This window comes from Caloenas nicobarica, chromosome 1, assembly GCF_036013445.1.
Source record: "Caloenas nicobarica isolate bCalNic1 chromosome 1, bCalNic1.hap1, whole genome shotgun sequence".
NCBI lineage: Eukaryota > Metazoa > Chordata > Aves > Columbiformes > Columbidae > Caloenas > Caloenas nicobarica.
The window spans coordinates 202,539,683-202,554,138 of NC_088245.1; positions in this window are offsets into that span (position 1 = coordinate 202,539,683).

Here is a 14,456-nt window from a genome sequence, read left to right on the forward strand (position 1 = left end):
TTAGAGAAATGTGTGTAGTTGCAGGGCTATGATCTTTTTGTGATCATGGAGAGGTTATGGGATGACTCCCATGACTGAGGTGTTGCAATGGAGGGATATAGGCTCACTAGGAAGAACACGAGAGGAAGACAAGGAGGGACAGTTGTTCTTTATGTGAGAGAGCAGCTAGAGTGCATAGAAGGTCTGCCTGGGGACATGGGATAAATCCAAGGGGGAAGTTAGAAATGTCAAAGTACAAATGGAACTGAATCTGGCCAGGGGTGTCAAAGACAACAAGAAGGGCTTTGACAAGCATAGAGGTGACAAAAGGAAGCCTAGGTAAATGTGGGCCCATTGTTCACCAAGATGAGGGACCTAGTTACACAGGACATGAACAAGGCTGAAGTACTGAATGTCTTTATCTGCCTGAGTCTTTACTATCAGTACTGGTCTTCAGGAATCCCAGGTCCTAGAAATAAGGAGGGAAATCTGTATCCTTGGTGGAAGAGGATCAGGAAGAGTGGCTGATATACCAGAGGGTGTGGGACTTCAACATGCTGGAGAAATGGCCTAACAAGAACTTCATGAAGTTCAACAAAGAGAAGTACAAAGTCCTACACTGGAGAAGAAACAGCACCAGGCACCAATGTACGCTGGGGACTACCCAGCTGGGAAGCAGCTTGGCAGAAAAGGACCTGGGAGTCCTCATGGACACCAAATTGAAAGTGATCCAGCAATGTGCCCTTGCCACAGACAGCTAATGGTATGCTGGGCTGCATTAGGTAAAGCATTGCCAGCAGCTTGAGGTAGGTGATCCTTCCCTCTACTCAGCCCTAGTAAGGCCATGCATGGAGCACTGTGTCCAGCGCTGAGCTCCCCAGTACAAAAGAGACATAGAATCATAGAATCTCTCAAGTTCGAAGGGACCAATAAGAATCAATGGACATGGACACACTGGAGAGTCCAGCAGAGGACCACAAAGATGATGAAAGGACGTTCCTCCTATGAGGAAAGACTGAGAGACCTGGGACTGTTTAGCACTAGAGAAGAGAAGGCTCAGAGGAGATCTCATCAAATGCATATAAATACCTGAAGGGAGAGTGGAAAGAAGATGGAGCCACGCTTATTACAGTGGTGGCCAGTGACAAGATCGGGGCAATGGGCACAAACTGAAACACAGGAGGTAACCTCAGAATATCAGAAAATGCTTTTTTATTGTGAGGGTGACTGAGCACTGGCACAGGTGTCCCTTGGAGGCTGTGGAGTCTCCATGCTTGAAGATATTCAAATGCTCCTGGATATTGTCCTGAGCAACTGGCTGTAGGCAGGCCTGCTGTAGCAGGGGGCTGGACCGGATGACCTCCACAGGTCCCTTCTATCCTCAATACTTCTGTGATTCTGGGATTGTGTGACACTAAAATCAGCATTCTGTATGCTGTGGATGCCTGATACTATGCAGCATTTCTGAGAAATTGTAAATAAACGTTTTGCAACTCTCCTTGGATTTCTTATTTACTGACTCTTCTACTTAACAATAAGACAAAAATGTCCATTTCCTGGTCCCCACAGAAAGCTACTAGTCATTCCTCTTGACTTTGGGTAAATATTGAATGAATTCCTAGCATAGTAAGCACACTTGATTCATGTATGTTTTACAGCACTTCAATTTCCCTTCACACCAACAGGATAAAACACCTTTATACAGCTTTAATGTCTTTGCATAAGGAACTGTTTGCTGTCCTTCCCCTGTTCTTCACTGATGAGGATGGATCACTTGGATTTGCAAGCCTCTTTGTCCATTCAGAAGCTCTAGTTGGTTTTGCTTTTAAAAAATTGCAACATAATATTTCTACATCCCTGTTAAATGCTTTTACCCATTCTTGATGTTGAATGGATGCCTTTGACACACAGCTTTGTTAGACATCAAGAATCTTTATTAATTATCATTATTATGCTTCGTCTTTCTTTTTTGTTGTTTTTTTGTTTTGGTTTGTTTTGGTGTTTTTTGGGTTTTTTGATTTTTGTTTTGTTTTGTTTTGTTTATTTATTTTTTTAAATAAGTACTCTCATTGTGTTTTCTGGTTGCAGTCATCGGTACCATAACTACTTTTTAGGTTACTCTTGTCACTTCAGTGTGGGTCTCTACAGAAAGTTTAAACAACTTCTAGCAATCACTTCATAACCGGAATGTTTAAATCCATTTTTTCAAATCCCTAGTTAACAAAAAGAAATCCACACCATTTAGTTAAGGCATGGAGTAAAGCAATAACAGCTCAAAGCAGAAGAAATTGATGAAATACAACTCAATATTTAGAAACAGCAGTTCAACAATGGCCTGTCAGTGGTGGTCAGTGGATGCTAACAATATGATCTCCTTCTCTAGATAGAAGTACCTCAGGCAGCTGTTGCCTGCAGTCACTGATGGATTCCACAGGGTTGTCTACTTCTGGTTATTGTTTTCCAGATTGTATTAATATTGGCTGATCAACAGTCACTCTCTGAAAGTGTTTATCTGGTCATGGACCTTGATTCAGGATTGAATTTGTCACCCAGTTTCTTAGGTATCTATATCTGACATTTTCAGTGGTTTTTATTTTCCTCTTTGATAATATCAATTGTCTTCACATTCCCTATAGATGGTGAATGGTATCCCCTGATCCCTGACAGTCCAACAGCCAAGATGAAAAATCGACAACAACAAGCTACTATTAGAAAAATTATAAACTACTATTTTTATGTATTGAATCTGGTCCTTATATACTACACAATGAATTTTTCTGCCCAGTTATTTTAATTGGCTACTTCCTCACTGGGTATCCTAATCATGTAATTAGGCTTGAGTTATTATCAATGCTTTGTGTTCAGTTAATTCTGTGCATTTCTGAATATATAATATCACAGAATCACAGAATCACAGAATGTTAGGGATTGGAAGGGACCTCAAAAGATCATCTAGTCCAATCCCCCTGCCAGAGCAGGAACACCCAGATGACGTTACACAGGAAGGCGTCCAGGCAGGTTTTGAATATCTCCAGAGAAGGAGACTCCACAACCTCCCTGGGCAGCCTGTTCCAGTGTTCTGTCACCCTCACTGAGAAGAAGTTTCTTCTCAAATTTCTCACCCTTTATATATTTATAAACATTAATGAGGTCACCCCTCAGTCTCCTCTTCTCCAAGCTAAAGAGACCCAGCTCCCTCAGCCTTTCCTCATAAGGGAGATGCTCCACTCCCTTAATCATCTTTGTGGCCCTGTGCTGGACTCTCTCCAGCAGTTCCCCATCCTTCTTGAACTGAGGGGCCCAGAACCGGACACAATATTCCAGATGAGGTCTCACCAGGGCAGAGTAGAGGGGAAGGAGAACCTCTCTCGACCTACTAACCACCCCACTTCTAATACACCCCAGGATGCCATTGGCCTTCTTGGCTGCAAGGGCACAGTGCTGGCTCATGGTCATCCTCCTGTCCACCAGGACCCCCAGGGCCCTTTCCCCTACACTGCTCTCTAATAGGTCATTCCCCAACCTATACTGGAACCTGGCGTTGTTCCTGCCCAGATGTAAGACTCTACATTTTCCCTTATTATATTTCATTAAACTTTTCCAGCCTGTCCAGATCTCGCTGGATGGCAGTACAGCCTTCTGGCATGTCAGCCACTCCTCCCAGCTTGGTGTCATCAGCAAACTCGCTGATAGTACACTCAATTCCCTCATCCAAGTTGTTGATGAATATATTGAATAGTACTGGTCCCAGTACTGACCCTTGAGGGACTCCACTAGATACAGGCCTCCAACCAGACTCTGCCCCATTGACCACGACTCTCTGGCTTCTTTCCTTCAGCCAGTTTATGGTCCACCTCACTACCCAATCGTCCAGTCCACACTTCTTCAGTTTAGCCGTGAGGATGTTCCTCTTGGTGAAGCCATGCTGACTGCCCCTGATGACCCTCTTATCTTTGATATGTCTTAAGATGGCACCAAGGATAAGGTGTTCCATCACTTTCCCATGGATGGAGGTGGGGCTGACCAGTCTATAGTTGCCCGGGTCCTCCTTCTTGCCCTTTTTGAAGACCGGAGTGACATTTGCTTTCCTCCAGTCCTCAGGCACCTCTCCCATTTCCCAAGACTTGGCAAAGATGATGGAGAGCGGTCCAGCAATGACTTCAGCCAGCTCCCTCAGCACCCGCGGGTGCATCCCATCTGGACCCATGGATTTATGGATGTCCAGATTGCTTAACTGGTCCCTAACCCAGTCCTCATCAACTGAGGCAAACTCCTCCATTGCCCTGCCTTCCTCCGGGGCCTCAAGGGTACGGGGCTCCTCAGGACAGCCTCCGGCAGAGTAGACAGAGACAAAGAAGGCATTCAGTAACTCTGCCTTCTCTGTATCTTCTGTCACCAGGGCACCCACCCCATTCATCAGTGGGCCTACATTGCCTCTGGTGTTAGTTTTATCTGCCATGTATTTGAAGAAGCTCTTCCTGTTGTCCTTGACCCCTCTTGCCAGGTTTAGCTCTAAGGAGGCCTTAGCTTTCCTAGTTGCCTCTCTACATTCTCTGACAACTGCCTTATATTCTTCCCAAGTGGCCAGCCCCTCCTTCCATGATTTGTAAACTCTCCTCTTCCACTTGAGCTTACGCAGCAGTTCCCTGTTTAACCACACACGTCTCCTGGCTCCCTTCCTTGACTTCTTACGTGTCGGGATGCTCTGATCTTGAGCTTGGTAGAAGCAGTCCCTGAATGTTAACCAACTATCTTGGGCCCCTTTACCTTCAAGCAGCCTTGACCACGGGATTTCCCCCAGCAATTGTTTGAAAAGGCCAAAGTTGGCACTACTGAAGTCCAGGGTTGCAATTCTGCTTGCTATTCTGCTCCCACCACACGAGATCCTGAACTCCACCACTTCATGGTCGCTGCAACCAAGGCAGCCCTCGACCTTTACTGCTTCAAGCAGACCGACCTTGTTAGTGAGGGTGAGATTCAGCAGCGCACCTCTCCTAGTCGGCTCCTCCACCAGTTGCATCAGACAGTTATCGTCAATGCACTGGAGGAACCTCCTAGACTGAGGCTGGCTGGCTGAGTAGTCCTTCCAGCAAACATCAGGGTAGTTAAAATCCCCCATAACAACCAGAGCCTGTGACTGTGAGGCCACGCTCAGCTGCTCGTAGAAGGCCTCATCAACATCCTCACTCTGATCTGGTGGCCTGTAATAGACTCCCACAACAGTATCACCCCTGCCAGTCTGCCCCTTAATTCTCACCCACAGACTCTCAACTCGCTCCTCAACCGCACCTGGACAGTACTCTATACATTGTAGTTGCTCTCTCACGTAAAGAACAACTCCACCACCATGCTTGGCTGGCCTGTCTTTCCTGAAAAGGACATAGCCATCCATGACCACATTCCAGTCATGTGAGCTGTCCCACCAGGTCTCTGTAATTGCCACCAGATCATAATCTCCTGACCGACCGAACGTAGGTTTCTAACTCCTCCTGCTTATTCCCCATGCTGCGCGCATTGGTGTACAGGCATTTCAGGGAGTGAGCCGAGTACACCGATTTCACACTAGGGGTATGGGGGGCCTCCCGCTCCTTATCGATTCCAGCATGCTGCCCCACTGATGCAAGCCCAGCTACAACCCCATCCCCCTTCAAATCTAGTTTAAAGCCCTCCAAATGAGCCCTGTTAATTCCTGTGCCAGCATCCTTTTACCCCTGTGGGATAAACCTTTCCCACATATCACTGTCTGGACTGGTGTCTTATAAAACCAGCCGTTATCAAAGAACCCAAAGCCCTGCCTGTAGCACCAGTCCCGAAGCCAATCATTTACGGACTTAATTTTTCTATTCCATCCCACGTCATCACCCGAAAATGGAAGGAGGGAAGAGAAGATAACTTGAGCCCCAGACTCTTTCACCATTCATCCCAAGGCCTTGAAATCTTTCTTCATTCCCCTCAGACTACGGGATGCAGCTTCCTCCCCATCTGTCTGGAAGATCAGCAGTGGGTAGTAGTCCATTGGGTGCACCAGGTTGGGGAGTGCCCTGGTGATGTCCCTGATCCGGGCTCCAGGTAGGCTACAAACTTCCCTATGATGAGGGTCAGGTCTGCATATCGGGCCCTCTGTCCCTCTCAGAAGAGAATTGTCTATTACAATTACCCTTCTTTCTTTTTTATTGGAGGCAGTCTTGAGGCATGGAGTCGATCGCCTCTTCCTATGTGACCTTGTAGGTGGCCCTTGCACCACATCCCCACCTACATCTTCTTCAATATCCAGGGCCTCAAACTTATTACGGAGGGGCACCTGGGGAAGTAAAGCAGGTAGGGAGGGGGGTTGCCCGTGATGCCTAACTGGAACTTGCTTCCAACCCCCCTCAGCTTTTTGGTCCCCTACCTCTGCCCGACAGTGACAGGGCAGGGGCTGTCTCAGGTTTTTAGCACTACTAGCTAGTACCAATGTCTTCAGTTGCACAGCCATAATAAATTAGACCTAAGGTCTGTGTGGCACTGATTTAGCTTATTCTAGGAGGGTAGGAAATTAAAGAAATTCTGCTTGTTCTGTAGTCATTTGTCAAACTGGAAGGAAAAAGTGTGTTCTTAAACTATTAACCTTCCATTGCTTTCAGTTTTGTGGTCTTATGAAGGTGCTATTTTTGTATCAAGCAATTAAAATCATTTAACATTAATGTTTTTCCTTTGGTCTCATTAGCACCACACCTTTGGCTCTGAAAACCAGAACTCCATGACAACTCTCCACACAAGAATATAGCTATCCACATCTTCGACATAATCAGAACTCCACTCCTATTTAATATAGTCAGAACTCCTCTTATATCACATCATACAGAAAACAATCTGTCAAATAGTCATATTATGGTTTCTACGATAAACTTCTATGAAGACTAGTAAAATAATCAGGACTTATTTCAATCGAAGCATTTGGATTGCAATTTTTCTTCCTTGCCTATGCAATAATTGTAACATGGCATCAAATACCTGCAATATCATCAATACTTTGAGGAAAGCTGGAGGTCCATTACAGGCCCTCATACAGACATCTTTTTATACAAATCTCTAAACAGGAAGAGCTCCATTCTTGGCTTTGTCGGTTCCATAACACCACCGTACAAAACAAGGTCAGCTAAAGCAGGTTGCCACCTATTCTGGCCTACTTAAGACTCTAATTTCTACCCCTGACCAGTAGAAGTCTCTATCTTCATGTGAGGCTCTATGCCCACCTCTGATGTAGTAAGCTTCCATACACAAACATCTCTATTCTAAATATTGATACCAGGTATGTGTTTGCTCTTTCTACATTCCCTGAGGCATGCCATAAGTCACTATCTGCCAGTAGGACTTGGTACCACTGATGACCACCCTTTGAACGGTGCAGTCCTGATGAGAATACATAAAGAAAACAGTGCCAGACTCTTCTAAGTGGTGCTCAGTGACAGGAAGAGAGGCAATGGAGTCAGGCTGCAAACCTGGAAATTCCAACTGGACATATGGAAAAAATGTTTTTGTTGCGAGTATAGTCTGTCACTGACAGGCGTTTCACAGGAACCTCCACACTTGCAGTTGTTCAGGAGAAGACACTGAGAAACCTGTTTCAGGCAGACCTGTTTTCAGCAAGTGGTTGGACTGCATGACCTCTGGAGGACCCTTTCAGCCTACGTGGTGCTGTGATTCTCTGATGTCTGAAGATTCATAGAACTGAGATGAACAAAACCACAATTTCATTTTCAGAACCTTGCACTTAAGTGTAAGAGTTTTTCATGATCTTGGAAAGACCTATTAAGTTATTTTAACTTTACAGAATTTGGACAGTATCATTGACTTTACTGGTTTACTTTAGAGGTCTCTGAATGAAGTGTGAGAATAAGTCATTACAGTTGTCTTGCTCACTCTCCTTGTAAATGTGAATATGTACTTATTCTTGAAGCATATTTATAATACCTTTGGACTGCTCTCATTTTTAACTATTTGCAGTACATTGCAAGTAATATGGGATAAATCAGGAAGTAGTGTGGATTTTGTAACTTACTGTTCAATATATTTGGATTTTTTCATTCTGCTTTTTGAAAAATTAACAGACTTATCATTCAGGTATGGGAGAGAAAAGTTGAATAAACAGTTTTGAATTCAGCCTTGCTGCTTTGCCTTCTGATACATTTCAGAAAAGAGTGCTTTAATTATGAAGAGGAAGCACTTTGAACTTTCATTTTTGAGAAAAGCTGCAATTAGATATAAAGTTGGTATAGGATAGGAACCTCCACAGGAAAAAGAAAAAATCAACAGTACTGAATCAGCTGAAACATTGAAACTCCTTCTAAAGTCTAGTACAAAATTTTTCCTGACTCTTTAAGAAATTTTACCTAAAGCCTTCCCCCAGCCCTTCCATTTTCTAAACAAATTGCACTGTTGGAAATCTCATCCAATGGTAAATTCACAGATTTTAAATAAGATCAGAAGACTACCATTTTATTCAGAACTGGAAATGAAGAGCTTAATCAAAGTGTATTTATTCCAAATATTTCCCCCACTGAACACTTAAAATAGTCCTCAAGACTTTCAGTATAACAAAAATGAATTAGTTGGTTTATATGTTACTGATGTGTCCCTGCTGCATTTTTTAGAAATGGCATAATCATAGATATTGCTCACTGCTAAAAACTGTTTAAATATGTGGAACTATAAAACATTTCTATTCAGGAACTGGAGATATAGGTTTTGGGGCTTTGATAGTTTTTACATGTTTAACCAAGCCTATTTTTTTGAAAAATCAAAACCAAACCAAAACCAAAACCAACTAAACAAACAAACCCCACAAAAACACTGGCAAAAAATATTCCGCATTTTTCTTTAAATTCAGGATATTCCTTATTTTCTTCCCTAGTAATTTTGAATTAAAATCTAGCATTTTTCCAATAATGACATGCAAATATTTTATTTATGGGCTGCTTCTTTTTTTTTTTTTAAGATGGCATGTCATTTCCATGCAACAGTTGTCTCCTGCATTTGTGTATCCTTTTATCGTCAGCTGCAACTTTCACAGTTATTCCCTCACTCAGATGAGTATATCTAAACTATGACTACCTTTCTTCAAGATCTGAATGTTCTCTCTGCCATCTTTATTCGTGACATATTTGTGTGTTTATGTAACACATTGATGGTGGTACAGATGGCAGTTTTAATACTTTCTACCTTTGCTGAACCAAGCAGCCTCTTCTGTGCTATGTTAAAACAACACCTTTGGAAGCAGAGACACCAAAGTGCTTTTTCAGTTTCTGATTTTGAACCAAATAAGCAGCTGAATGAGATGACTGGCTGCATACATATATATGGTAAAATAATGAAGACTTTAAAGCTGTTAAAATGTGATAGTGATAAGGAGGCATTCCACATTCTGCAGGATAAGGCCAATATGGTAGAGATATAGTCTCTAGCTGTTAACAATCACAGAAAATGCAAGAACACTGTCCTTTTTTCTGAGAACAAGAGAGACATGGGGAATGCAAGGTCCTTTCATGTCTTATACTGCAATATGCTAAAGATGTTTGAGTTCTAGTTCTGGCAATCAGACTAAATCATGCTTCCTAACAGATCTAATTAAATTGGCCTGGGGCTCTAGCTAGAGAAAGTAGGTTTCATTCTAGGATAAAAATATATATTAACAGTTCTGTTGACAGCACTTAAAATGTGATCTATCATGGACTTGAGTATATAAAACCATAAGCTTGAGAGTATTCTCACATGCTTGAGGTTCTTCATGTGCCTAAGAGCCTGAGCATGTTGCTGGATCATGACACAAATAGCTTATTTAACTATTCTAAAAATATTTATAATTGAAAAATTAAGAAATTAAATCAAAGCACCAACATTTTTTTGTATCAGACAGAAAATCCACCACCATCAGCTTCTAAAAGCTTCCTCCCAAATTTTCCTTACTTCTCCCAGCCATTCCCTCACATTCCCCCTCAGCCTTCCAGCCTTTGAAACTGCCTTTGAATTTCCCAGATCCCTTAATGATCTTCTTATCAGAATTCAGAAAAGGTATTAAACTCTTCAGGCATAATAAGTACAGTGAAAGAGCAGGCCTAACTGAGCCAAACATACATAACAATACTTTTCCTCAAAATACAATTTTTATTTTGATTCTGTGAAGTAGGTCACTTGGGTCAAATGCTGGCTTCTAACTTGGCAGGCTCAAGGATTCCATGAACTAAAACAGGATTAGACACGTGGCTGGGATTCACATGGCCAGATGTGAAGTCTATAATGTAAATGTTTATGTCTGAATGAGTTATGTTTCTTCATAGTTTGACTCAGAATAAACTTTTATAGTTTAAATGGGAAAAAGAACATGTCAAAGGAGGGGTTTGCAAAGTATCTGCCTAAAATAGGTGGGACAAATAAATGCATTGTAAGTGTCTAAAATTAGAGGAGATGAATCAGGCCGTGATTCATTAGGAGACACAAGTAAGCTGTGAACTGTCCATTAAATCAACAGTAGTTTAGCCAGGTGCTTGACAGACTGGAAGAGAGAAAAATGGGATGTTTTGGAAAATGAAGTCCTAATATGGCCAGATGAAGTAATGTTAAGCAACAGTAAGCAAAAAAGATGGTGGGACATACAGATGAGAGGAGACAATCTCATTTGACATTAGATTGCCTGTTAGCTTAGACACAGCTAAAGTGAATTTTTAGCTCAGTTTGGATTGTCTTAGAGTTCAGGCAGCTGTTCAGACTTCTTCTCACTTTTCCTGTACTATTCTATCCATCCCTAATTCAAACTCCGTCAGCAATCATTATACATCACTTCTTTATTTGAACAGGAATCTATTAACGTCTCAAGAATGGCCACCTCTTTTCAGCCAAATGTTCATTTCTGTTTGTATTTGTACTGGTTTCAGCTGAGACAAATGTAATTTTCTCCCTAGTAGCTGGTATGGTGCTGGTTTTAGGATTTAGTATGAAAAGAATGTTGATAATATGCTGATGTTCTTGTTGTTGCTATACCAAGTCAAGGCCTTTTCCAGCGAGGATGCTGCAGATGCACAAGAAGCTGGGAGGGGGCACAGCCACGACAGCTGACCCAAAATGGCTGAGGATATTCTATACCATATGATGTCATGCTCAGCATATAAACTAGGGAAAACTAGCCAGGGGATCGCTGCTCGGGAACAGGCTGGACATTGGTCAATTGGTGGTGAGCAATTATACAGTGCGTCACTCTTTTTGTATATTGCATTATTATTATGGTTATTATTTTTTCTTCCTTTGCTGTCCTATTAAACTGTCTTTATCTCAACCTAGGAGTTTTAGCTTTTTTCAATTCTCCTCCCCATTCCACCGGGGAGTGAGCAAGTGGCCACATGGTGTTTAGTTGCCAACAGGGGTTAAGCCAGCACTGTGCCCTTGTGGCCGAGAAGGCCAATGGCATCCTGGGGTGTATTAGAAGGGGGGTGGTTAGTAGATCAAGAGAGGTTCTCCTTCCCCTCTACTCTGCCCTGGTGAGACCTCATCTGGAATATTGTGTCCAGTTCTGGGCCCCTCAGTTCAAGAAGGACAGGGAACTGCTGGAGAGAGTCCAGCGCAGGGCCACAAAGATGATTAAGGGAGTGGAGCATCTCCCTTACGAGGAAAGGCTGAAGGAGCTGGGTCTCTTTAGCTTGGAGAAGAGGAGACTGAGGGGTGACCTCATTAATGTTTATAAATATATAAAGGGTGAGTGTCATGAGGATGGAACCAGGCTCTTCTCAGTGACAACCAACGGTAAGACAAGCGGTAATAGGTTCAAACTGGAACACAAGAGGTTCCACTTAAATTTGAGAAGAAACTTCTTCTCAGTCAGGGTAACAGAACACTGGAACAGGCTGCCCAGGGAGGTTGTGGAGTCTCCTTCTCTGCAGACATTCAAAACCCGCCTGGACCCCTTCCTGTGTAACCTCATCTAGGTGTTCCTGCTCCAGCAGGGGGATTGGACTAGATGATCTTTTGAGGTCCCTTCCAAACCCTAACATTCTGTGATTCTGTGAAACCATGACATTATTATACATAGTCTTCTGATTATCCTCAATTATTATAAGATTATAATAATAATGTATTTTTATGGCAGCAAACATATTTAATGTCCTTCTAGTAACTTCCATAAAAAGTAGAAAACCTTTGAATTTGTATTTATTCTTTGAATTTGAACTTGTTATTCTATTTCTCCTAGTTCTTTAGATTAGTATTCAGTAACTCTTCACTTTTTATATATTGTTTCTTGAATCTTGAAACAAAGGCAGACTTTCTGCTGACTTATGTATACCTCTTGTTGTAGGTTTTTCATCATGAATTATTATCCATAAAATCGACACAGGCTTCAGTCTCACATTATAGGAAGGAGACAAAAAAAAAAAAGGTTTTGTTCATAACACAGCCTTAGTAGCAATTACACTATTGCTTTTTAATTGGAACATGGGAAAAAATGAATTAGAACCTTAGTTTCACTTCACAAAGCACACTCAGTTTTGGAAACCAACAGAAAAATACAACATGCATGTAGATGGAAGATCAAATCCCAGTTATTTTAATGTAGAATATTTGTGTTGGGATCATTTTAGGAGTCTTTCTTTGTCAAAATTAAAAATGTACTTTTCATATATTATTTATCAGCTTAATGATGCTACTGGGCCTGTTCAAGCAAAAATTTCAAATAGGATTGACATGTAAGTTGCTAGTGCTTTGTATTATTTTTTAATTTTCATTTATTCTGCTATTGTTCTTTAATCATTCTTTTGATGTTAGTAAGTTTCTCTTTCTCCTTAAAAAAAGGAAATGTCTTTTGTGAATTAGCTACTGGCAACTAGGAAGTGGACTGTAGCCACACAGCCTGATGGGAAATACAATAACAACTGGCAGGATTACCAACAGTCTATGTACATAATGTAACATTAATGTGACTGTGCAGTATATAACCACAACTAATGGTTGGGAAGACCTAAAATAAATTAAAGAAAAACGACGAGTCAAACCAAAACATTCTTTTGCGTAATGGAACTGGTTGAGAAAAGATGAATTATTCTTACATTATTTTGTAAAAGAAGTAGATTATCTCTACTGTGCTACAGCTTCCTAAATAATCAGGTATTTTTCTGAAATTATTTAAATAATCTTACATCCTGAAACAGACTTATGTGTTCATATTTCATGAAGCTAAACATGTAAGCAATTTTCAGCAATATATTATATAGTAACCCTTTTCCAACTCATTCATCATAAATTACAAAATAACAGCATGATCAGATATTAAGTTTAGTTTTACTTGCCAGACATGAGATGAATAACATCAGTAGACAGGTTATCAGCTGTTTGCAATGGCTCACAGTCCCATTTAAGTTTGAGCACTCAAACATCAGAATGAGGGTTTCATATGAAATTTTAGCATTTTAAATTTGAAGTAAAACTTAGCAAACCACACATAAAACCTCGTGCCAGGAACAATCACTTAGATTGAATCTAAAATGAAAAGTAGTCCATGAGATCCAAAAAGCAGGTAAATAAAACTGATGTTAGTTTTGTATTTTCACTGCATCTAACCTTTGAGTTGAAGCCATCTTTGTCTACTTCTTTTAATGCTTAGTCACTTTGAATTGTGGTTTAATTGTCATTTGAGTTTGTCTGACATTAAATTGCAGAACAGTGACACTGTACTATCAATTGGCTACTTAAATACAGCTTTTTCACTTTTCTTCTTAATAGTTTAACAATGAGAAATTATATATAAAGTATAGCCTAATGATCCCTGCTTTGTATAGCCTAATGATCACCGCTTTAAAACTTGCAATTTGCTTTCCTTTTCTCATAGTAGTGGATGGGCTGTTTTTTTCAGATGTGCACATGTGATTTAAAACCTTTAATTCTATTGTTTATGCATTATATGTGATTGTTTAGTATTCTTCATGTTTCAATCAAATCAGAACTAGAGCAATAGGAAAAGACATTATGAGTTCATGACAGATTATGTATTTTCAAGTCTTTACTGATGTCATAATAAAACATACCTACACATCTCTAAAATAAAATAACATGCTTTATGATGTGTTTGTGTTAAACTGCTGCAACAGTTTGATATTTCAGGAGTCAAAATACTGCTTTTTCTTTACCTCCATAGTCTATTGCTCTGGAAAAAAAAAAAAAAAAAGTCCCATTTTTAAGAAAAATCAGTAGATTAAATCCATCCTTCTGAATTTATATTTAAGGTGTGTTCAGGTTAAGTTGATACAACATAATTTTCTTGTATATTTCATGGAAAAACTACACTTGATCTGGGAAAAAATGGATTAGCATAGTTCATATAGAGATCATTATCATTATCTCAGATTAGTCTGAATCTAGAGAAAACAATGGCAATGTCTCTGGGAAGAAAATGGTCACTCAGATGAAAAAAAATAAAAACAAAACATACAGGTTGCAAGAATAAAATAAGGTTAATA